The sequence below is a fragment of the Zingiber officinale genome, chromosome 4B, assembly GCF_018446385.1.
Source record: "Zingiber officinale cultivar Zhangliang chromosome 4B, Zo_v1.1, whole genome shotgun sequence".
NCBI classification, from domain to species: Eukaryota; Viridiplantae; Streptophyta; class Magnoliopsida; order Zingiberales; family Zingiberaceae; genus Zingiber; species Zingiber officinale.
Genome location: NC_055993.1, coordinates 82328594 through 82337626, shown reverse-complemented (window position 1 = coordinate 82337626; position 9033 = coordinate 82328594).

Genomic DNA, 9033 nt, shown 5'->3' with positions numbered 1-9033 from the left:
CTCGTCGGCCGGCTACATGGGCCTGCACACAACGTGACCACTGCATGGGTAGTGGCACAGCACCCAGGGTGTGTATGGCAGTTGCTCTGTAGTGCTCCGCTGGTTCGCTCATGGGTAGTGTGACTGCAGCGTGGTAGCGGACAGGGATCCCTCCCCGTCATTGCGTACCGGGAGTTGAGAGCGTTACGCTCCCTCACTATGTTTGAGGTAGGAGGATAGGTGTACTCCGACAGCATCCCGTCCACTCGGTCACTCATCAGGGGTAGTGACGTCAGAGTGCACGGTGTCACAGCCCTACCTACTCGGTCTCGCCATCGCGTGTGAGACGGCTGACTAGCGTCAGGGGTGACCATGTCATATCGCATCATATGCACATATTGCATTTATTGTGATTGTTGCATATTGGATGATGCACTTGGGTGACTGCATATGATTGACATGCATACAGGATACATGCATATTTGTTCTGACTATCTTTATCTGTGTATGTCCACAGTCATTCGCCCAAGCCTCGCAGGTGAGTACAGTTTATTACAGTTATGCAGTTCCTTATTATTCTTGCTATAGATTGTGATTTATGCATATTGTGGGTTACTACAGTTTGTTTCAGTTCTGCATATCTGTTGAACTGTTAGGAGACTATACCGTAGGTTGTATGGTTAGAGAATTGTACTATTGATCCTATGGTTTAGGAGACTGTACCTTAAGATATTACTGGTAGTTATATATTGCTGTACATGTCTATTGGATTACCAGCTGAGTTCTTTGAACTCACCCCGTTGTTACTACTTTTCAGGTTGAGGCCGTCAGGAGAGATTCCAGTCGCTAGCCCCATTATCGCGAGGATTTTCTTTGTCGGAGTATATTTTGCTTTTGCATCTTATATACTTGTATTGTGGGTTGGTATTGTGGACTTTACATTGAACATTCGGGTTTGCTACTTTTGTTTTCCGCTGCGGTTGTATTTCCATTACTTCGTGGATTTGTTTCTTCGTTGTAGTGGAGTAGGCTGTTTACATATATCTTCGAGGTTCTATACCGTCTTTCCTTATTAAACTGCGTGGATTGATCATATATTATATCTGTGTGGAATGTTGATATAAACTGCGTGGTTTGTTTCTTATTTGTATTGTATTATTCCGGCCGTGTGTGGCCGAGGTATAGAGATATATGTATACTGAGCTTCATATTGTCCGCCGTACAGGGGAGATGTTGCCGAAATTTCTTCGGACAGGGACTACCTGGGGGCTTGACAATTTATTTGGTATCAGAGCCAGGTTCACGATACTTGCTCTTCGTTTTGGATTTTCGAGGTTTTTCTGATACCAATTTATTTGGTATCAGAGCAAAGTTTTGCGGTACCTACTTGTCGGGTTTCGGATTTACGAGGCTTACTTTCGTGAGCATTTCTCGGTATTTTGGATTTGTATGGATTTTCGTCGACTTACTCGTTTCGGAATTCCGAGGTATTTTGACGAAGTTTTATTGGATCTATTTGGGGCTAAGCAGCGACAGGATATCTCCAGACGGCAATTTGGTAAATTAGGTAAAAAATTTCAGTTCTTATACCTGTAGTGATATTTGGGTAACATTTCTTTACAGATATGCTACCTACACGTGTACCGGCACCGAGACGTGGGCGGCCACGTATGAGTGCGATAGATTCTCCGGGGACAGAGTCTCCAGAGAGATCTGCTAGGGTCGAGCCTGTCCGTCAGGGACAGACTCGTCAGGATATTATAGGCACGTCGGATTATAAGACCTCAACGGTTCAGACTTCAGAGGTACCTACCTCGACTGTACCACCAGTGGTACCACCGTCGGCATATCCGGCACCTCCCCCATCAGTAGTACTCGCGGTATACTCGGCACCATCTCTAGCCATGCCTGTTACTGCGTACTCGGTATTACTACAGATACCTTTGTCGGTTACTATATACTAGGCACCCACACTGGTAGTACCGGTTACTTCTTACCCGATACTGCCCACCATACTTTTAGTACTTATGTCTACCCTGTAGTTCCACCAGCAGTACCCACCCCAGTTTATGCGGCAGCACCAGTAGTACCTCCTCCAACTTATCCAGTAGTACCACCCATAGGATCAGCTCCAGTGGTTCTGTCCAGTTCCGTAGCGATATCTACGGATATGGTTGCGGCACTGGCACGGATCCCAGCCTTAGCGAAGTCGGTGAAAAGATCGATTTACGCTATTTCGCTGGGAGACTTATCCGAGCGTGGCTCAATCTTGGATAGAGTCTATGGAGTGAACATTCTTTTACAGGGCTGCTCCGAGTGGGAGAAGGTTGAACTGGCTGCTTACCACTTACGAGACGGGGCGGAGATCTGGTGGGACACGCAGCGCTCGATTATAGGTGAACAACATATTACCTGGACGAGATTTAGGGAGGCATTCGAGAGTCAGTATTTTCCCCGAGCGTATCAGATGACACGTCGGCAGGATTTTCTGAGTCTTCGGCAGAATAATCGCTCAGTGATGGAGTATAATGCCGGATTTAATCGGTTGGCCAGATTCTGTCCTGAGTTAGTGGCCGATGACAGATCTCGTATGCTTCAGTTTGTCCAGGGACTGGACGGGCATCTTCAGCTGAAGATGTCTGGTTTTAGTACGTCATCATACACTGAGACACTGGATAGAGCTCTCATGATTGAGTCTACTCATCAGAGAGTGAATGCAGATAAGAAGAGGAAGCAGACTGATCGGACTTCCGGACAGATCCAGCAGCCACAGACTACGGGACAGCAGCAGAGCAGTCGCACTCAGACGGGTCAGAGAACTTCGAGGTCATCGGGATGACCCCGGAAGTCAGGACGATCTTCATCTGGACGTTCCCGGTCCTCTTAGCAGAACCGGAAACAGTCCATCGATGACTCGCACTGCACCCGATGCGGATCCCGAGATCACATCACCTCTGCATGCACCTTAGGACAGTCAGTTTGCTATTATTGCAAACTGCCTGGGCACTTGAGCCGAGACTGTTCGCTGAAGGCTCAGCATGTAGCTCCCGGGATTTCTGTTCCGGGAGGACAGTTTGGTCAGTCCGGGACTTAGCGAGGTGGGCCGAAAGCTCAATCTTCGCATCGTCAGCAGAGGACAGCTCCCCATGTAGCAGCTGCATATGGCATGCACGTGCAGGAGCATTCCAATGTCCTTGTGGAGAACCCCACAGTATTCCGCCTTAGTGTTCTCCTGTACTATTCGTCAAGAAGAAGGATGGTACTCTGAGGTTGTGCATCGATTATAGACAGCTGAATGCAGGGACTATCAGAAATAAGTACCCCTTGCCACGGATTGAGGATTTATTTGATCAGCTTAGAGATACATCAGTGTATTCCAAGATTGATTTGCGGTCTGGATATCATCAGCTGAGAGTCAGAAGACAGCATTCCGCACCAGATACGGACATTACGAGTTTTTGGTAATGCCATTTGGGCTTACCATTGCTCCTGCAGTATTTATGGATTTGATGAACCGTATCTTTTTGGAGTATTTAGATCAGTTTGTGATTGTGTTTATCGATGACATATTGATCTATTCACGTTCCGAGGAGGAACATGCGCAGCACCTTCGCATAGTCTTGGAGACTCTTCGACGACATCATCTGTATGCGAAGTTCAGCAAATGTGCATTTTGGCTATCCTCAGTTGGTTTTCTGGGACATGTGGTGTCTAGCCGAGGTATTTCAGTAGATCCACAGAAGATCGAGGCTATCACTAGCTGGGAGCAGCCGAAGTCAGTCCAGGAGATCCGCAGTTTCTTGGGACTGGCTGGATATTACAGACGATTCGTAGAGGGTTTCTCCAGTATTGCTATGCCATTGACACGTCTGACTAGGAAAGACGTGAAGTTCACGTGGTCAGAGGCTTGTGAGACCAGCTTCCAGGAGCTGAAGCGGAGATTAGTATCAGCACCAGTTTTGGTTTTACCTTCTGGTGATGACGGATTCGTACTTTACACAGACGCATCTCTTCAGGGCTTGGGCGCTGTTTTGATGCAGCACGGTAGGGTAGTCTCCTATGCTCCTCGTCAGTTGAAGGAGCATGAGAAGAACTATCCAGTACATGATTTAGAGCTAGCTGCTATTATCTTTGCTTTGAAGCTTTAGCGACATCATCTTTATGGTATTACTTTTGAGATTCTTACTGATCATAAGAGTCTCAAATAATTTTCACCCATAAGGAACTCAATCTCCGACAGAGGAGATGGATGGAGTTCCTGAAGGATTATGATTGTACTATTAGCTACCATCCGGGTAAAGCTAATGTGGTTGCTGATGCACTTAGCAGGAAGTCCAAAGGGACTTTAGCTTGTCATCGAGTTTTAGTCACAGACTTGATTCAGGGATTCTCCGAGCTGGGCCTTGAGGAGCAGGGACGGACAGAGCGAGGTATTCGTTACCATGGTTGCTCATCGTCGATCGGGATGAGGATTCGAGAGGCCCGGGCGGAGATCAAGGCATTCTGATTCATTAGCGACGGATAGCTTCGGACGGTGAGTTTACGAGATGGCGAGGGTATTGTTTATTTCGAGGCGGTTGTGTACCTCGGTCTCACCGGTCATGGAGGAGTTACTTGAGGCTCATCGTTCTAGATTTGCTATCCACCTGTGGGACTCGTATGTATCGCGATTTGAGACGTTCCTATTGGTGGAGCGGCATGAAGAAAGACATCGCAGATTTTGTAGCTAGATGTCTTGTGCGTCGGTGAAGGTGAGCACGAGATATCTTTGGTTTACTTGAGGATCCTATTCCGGTGGAAGTGGGAGCATATTACTATGGATTTTACGGTAGGACTACCTAGGACTCGGCGAGGCCATGATGCGATTGGGTAATCGTTGATCGATTAACCAAATCGGCACACTTCGTTCGGAAGACTGATTCTCTGGATCGATTAGCAGAGTTATATTGTCGAGAGATTATCAGATTGCATGGAGTTCCGTTGAGCATCATATCAGATAGAGACCCACGGTTCACGTCTCGATTCTGGCAGAGTCTGCAGCAGGCCTTGGGCACACAGCTTCGTTTCAGTACGGCATTCCATCCGCAGACAGATGGGCAGTCAGAGCGGACTATTCAGACATTGGAGGACTTGCTGAGGTCTTGTGTCATGGACTTCGGAGGCAGTTGGGAGGACCACCTGCCATTAGTGGAGTTCGCCTACAACAACAGCTATCATTCGGCTATCCAGATGGCACCGTTTGAGGCGTTGTATGGTAGGCCTTGTCGGACACCCATCCTCTGGGAAGAGGTTGGGGAGGCTCAGTTGGTAGGACCTCAGAGAGCTCAGCAGGATGCAGAGCTGGTTCGCACTATCAGACGGAGGACCGTCAGAAGAGTTATGCTGATCAGAGACGGAGACCCCTGGAGTTCTCCATTGGTGATCACGTATTTCTTAGAGTTTCACCCACGAAAGGGGTGAAGAGATTTGGTCTCCGAGGTAAGCTAGCTCCCCGATATATTGGACCATTCCAGATCTTGGAGAGGATTGGAGCAGTAGCTTACCGTCTGGCGCTACCACCATCTCTAGCTGGCATTCACGATGTATTCCATGTATCTATGCTGAGGAGATACGTATCCGATCCGGCACATGTTCGGTCAGATATATCTGTTCCTATTCAGCCTGATGTTACTTACGAGGAGGTTCCTGTACGGATTCTGGACCGTAGAGAGCGTCAGCTGCGGAACAAGACTGTCCGACTGGTTAAAGTCGGATGGCAGCATCATTCTGACGAGGAGGCTACGTGGGAGCTGGAGGATACGATCCGAGCTCGATACCCTCATCTTTTTACTTGAGGTATGTGGGTTAGAGTTCCTTTCAGCATTTATACTGTTTGGTGATATTTTAGTGTTTGCTGTTAGTTATAGCGAAATTTGGGGACCAAATTTTTATTAGTAGGGGAGGATGTGAGATCTCGGAAAATTTAAATAGATAGGGTTATTTCAGAAATAGTCTTACAATATTTTTCCAGAATTTTTAGAAATTTTCTGGGAATTTATCGGAGCTCGTACGACGAGTTTTGAGGGGATTAATTCCGGGTACAGATAAAGCTTGTTTGGGATACCCGTTTAAGTGAGGAAATATTTTTATTATATACATTCCTTTTCTTTTTATTTTCTCCCCAAAAACGCCGATCCCAAACTCCTTCCCCGATCTTCCCCCTACTCGAAGCCGAATCCCCTCCCTTCTCTCTGTTCTCTCTTGCGGACAGCCGACGCTGACGCTGACAAGATTAGGGCTCCAGCTCCGGCGATCGTTGGTGTCACTTGAGGAGGAAGCTGCTGGATTGAGCTCAGATTCGGCCGACGCCTTTCATCTCCGGGCTACAGACATTCGCGTCTTCTTGCGCCGATCACTGAGGCCATTGAATCAAGCGAGATCCACTCGGTCGCTGATGTGGAAGAGCAATTAGGGCTTCAAGGGTAAGCAATTCGAACCCTATCCCTTCTATTTCTCCGATCTGTGCCCTAGCATTGCCTGTGATTCCCCGATCTCTTCTCTGGCTGACGGCGAGGTGCACAAGGGTGCCCTAGCGGAATATTGAAGGTAAGAGATCTTCCTAGGTTTTTCTTTAGGTTGCCTTGATGAATTTGGATCTTCTATGCTTGATTCAAGCCATGAGATGGTTTCCCGTAGGTTGTGTTGTGGGGTTGGTGGACAGCAGCTCGAACGGGACAGAGAGGAGGTTCTGTTCTATTTTGCTTGGTTTGTAATTGATCAGTGATGATCTTCCGATTGGGTGATTTCTTCTTCCTTGCTGCTGGCTAATCTGTTGAGGTAAGATTAGGATGTGTGATCTTTGATTTCCATTGTTTGATCTCCTATTTGATCTGGGATCTTTTGATCTTTCTTGATCAATTTGATTCCTTCTTGATCCGACTGAATCCAGTGAGGATTTGTTTTGTGGATTTCAATCTGTGTTCTATGGTTTCTTTGATCCAGCATCTCTCTTGGGTTTCGGCAGAACCTTCCTCCAGCAGCATCTTGTTTCAACAGTAACTTGATTAAAGCAGTGAGGTTCTGTTGCTGTGTTGTTGACAAAGGTTTTGGATTAGTGAGGTGAATTCCAGCAGCATTCCTTGATCCAGCAATCAACAGGGCTATGGATCGAGGTATGTGAAGGGATTTTGATACATGTGGATTATGTTGTATTACTTGATCATGTGTAGAATTGAATTAGGTTTAGGTGTAGAGTTAGGTATGATTTGGATTACATGATTACTGGATGGTTAGTGATTATGTTTAGATTTATTTCTTTATATTAATCTAATGGGATGATTAGGGTTAAGGTAATTAACCCTAGTCAACCATTGGATTTCTAATCTAATTGGTGATTAGAGATTAGGTAACTAATCCTAATTAACCATTAGATTTAATTATGTAGATTGAGGTTGTGTGGTTAGGGTTTGTCCCTAAATTTCTGTTTAGGATTTATTTATCTATTTGTTTGTGTTTTAGCTAAATAAATGTAAATGTATTTATTTACACAGGACTCTGATTCGAGACGAGCATCTCGACATTGGATTAGGACTGGATTGTACCTTCTATTTGAGGCGGGTACCCTTTGACTTATCTCTTGATAGTGTCTTTTGATATGTGCAGTTTATATATACTTGCTAGTGATTGGTAGATTTAGCACTTCCCTGGTTATAGGTTATTCGATACTTGTAGACGGTTACTAGTGATTGGTAGTTCAACACTTCCCCTGGATTTAGGGTTAGTTGATACCTATCACATACTTCATCTACTAGTTGCTTTACTTCAGGATTGGATATTTTATCTCTTGCCATGTATATATATGTTCATAGAGATGTATATTTATAGTGCTCTACTCTACTGGATTAGTTGCTTTACATGTGTGATACATGCTCTTGGATTCATGATACTTACATCATTGTTATATGTGATGTCTTTGGGTTTATGCTGTTTATATCATGGTTATATATATGCGTTTACCTTTTGGGCACACACATATATGGAGGAGGCTATGTTCAGGTATGACATACTGTAGCATCATGCACCATCCCGCATGATTGCATGCTGGGCGATTGACGACTCCATTATTGTTGAGCTCGTCGGCCGGCTACATGGGCCTACACACGTGACCACTGCATGGGTAGTGGCACGGCACCAGGGTGTGTATGGCGCTTGTTCGGTGCTCCGTGGTTCGCTCATGGGTAGTGTGTTGCGGTGGTAGCGGACAGGGATCCCTCCCGTCATTGCGTCGGGAGTTGAGGCGTTCGCTCCCTCACTATGTTTGAGGTAGGAGGATAGGTGTACTCCGACATCCCGTCCACTCGGTCACTCATCGGGGTAGTGACGACGAGTGCAGTGTCACCCTACCTACTCGATCTGCCGCCAGCGTGTGGGGCGGTGACTAGCGTCGGGTGACCATGTCATATCGCATCATATGCAGTTGCATTTATTGTGATTGTTGCATATTGGATGATGCACTTGGGTGGCATATGATTGACATGCATACAGGATACATGCGTATTTGTTCTGACTATCTTTATCTGTGTATGTCCACAGTCATTCGCCCAAGCCTCGCAGGTGAGTACAGTTTATTACAGTTATGCAGTTCCTTATTATTCTTGCTATAGATTGTGATTTATGCATATTGTGGGTTACTACAGTTTGTTTCAGCTCTGCATATCTGTTGAACTGTTAGGAGACTATACCGTAGGTTGTATGGTTAGAGAATTGTACTATTGATCCTATGGTTTAGGAGACTGTACCTTAAGATATTACTGGTAGTTATATATTGCTGTACATGTCTATTGGATTACCAGCTGAGTTCTTTGAACTCACCCCGTTGTTACTACTTTTCAGGTTGAGGCCGTCAGGAGAGATTCCAGTCGCTAGCCCCATTATCGCGAGGATTTTCTTTGTCGGAGTATATTTTGCTTTTGCATCTTATATACTTGTATTGTGGGTTGGTATTGTGGACTTTACATTGAACATTCGGGTTTGCTACTTTTGTTTTCCGCTGCGGTTGTATTTCCATTACTTCGT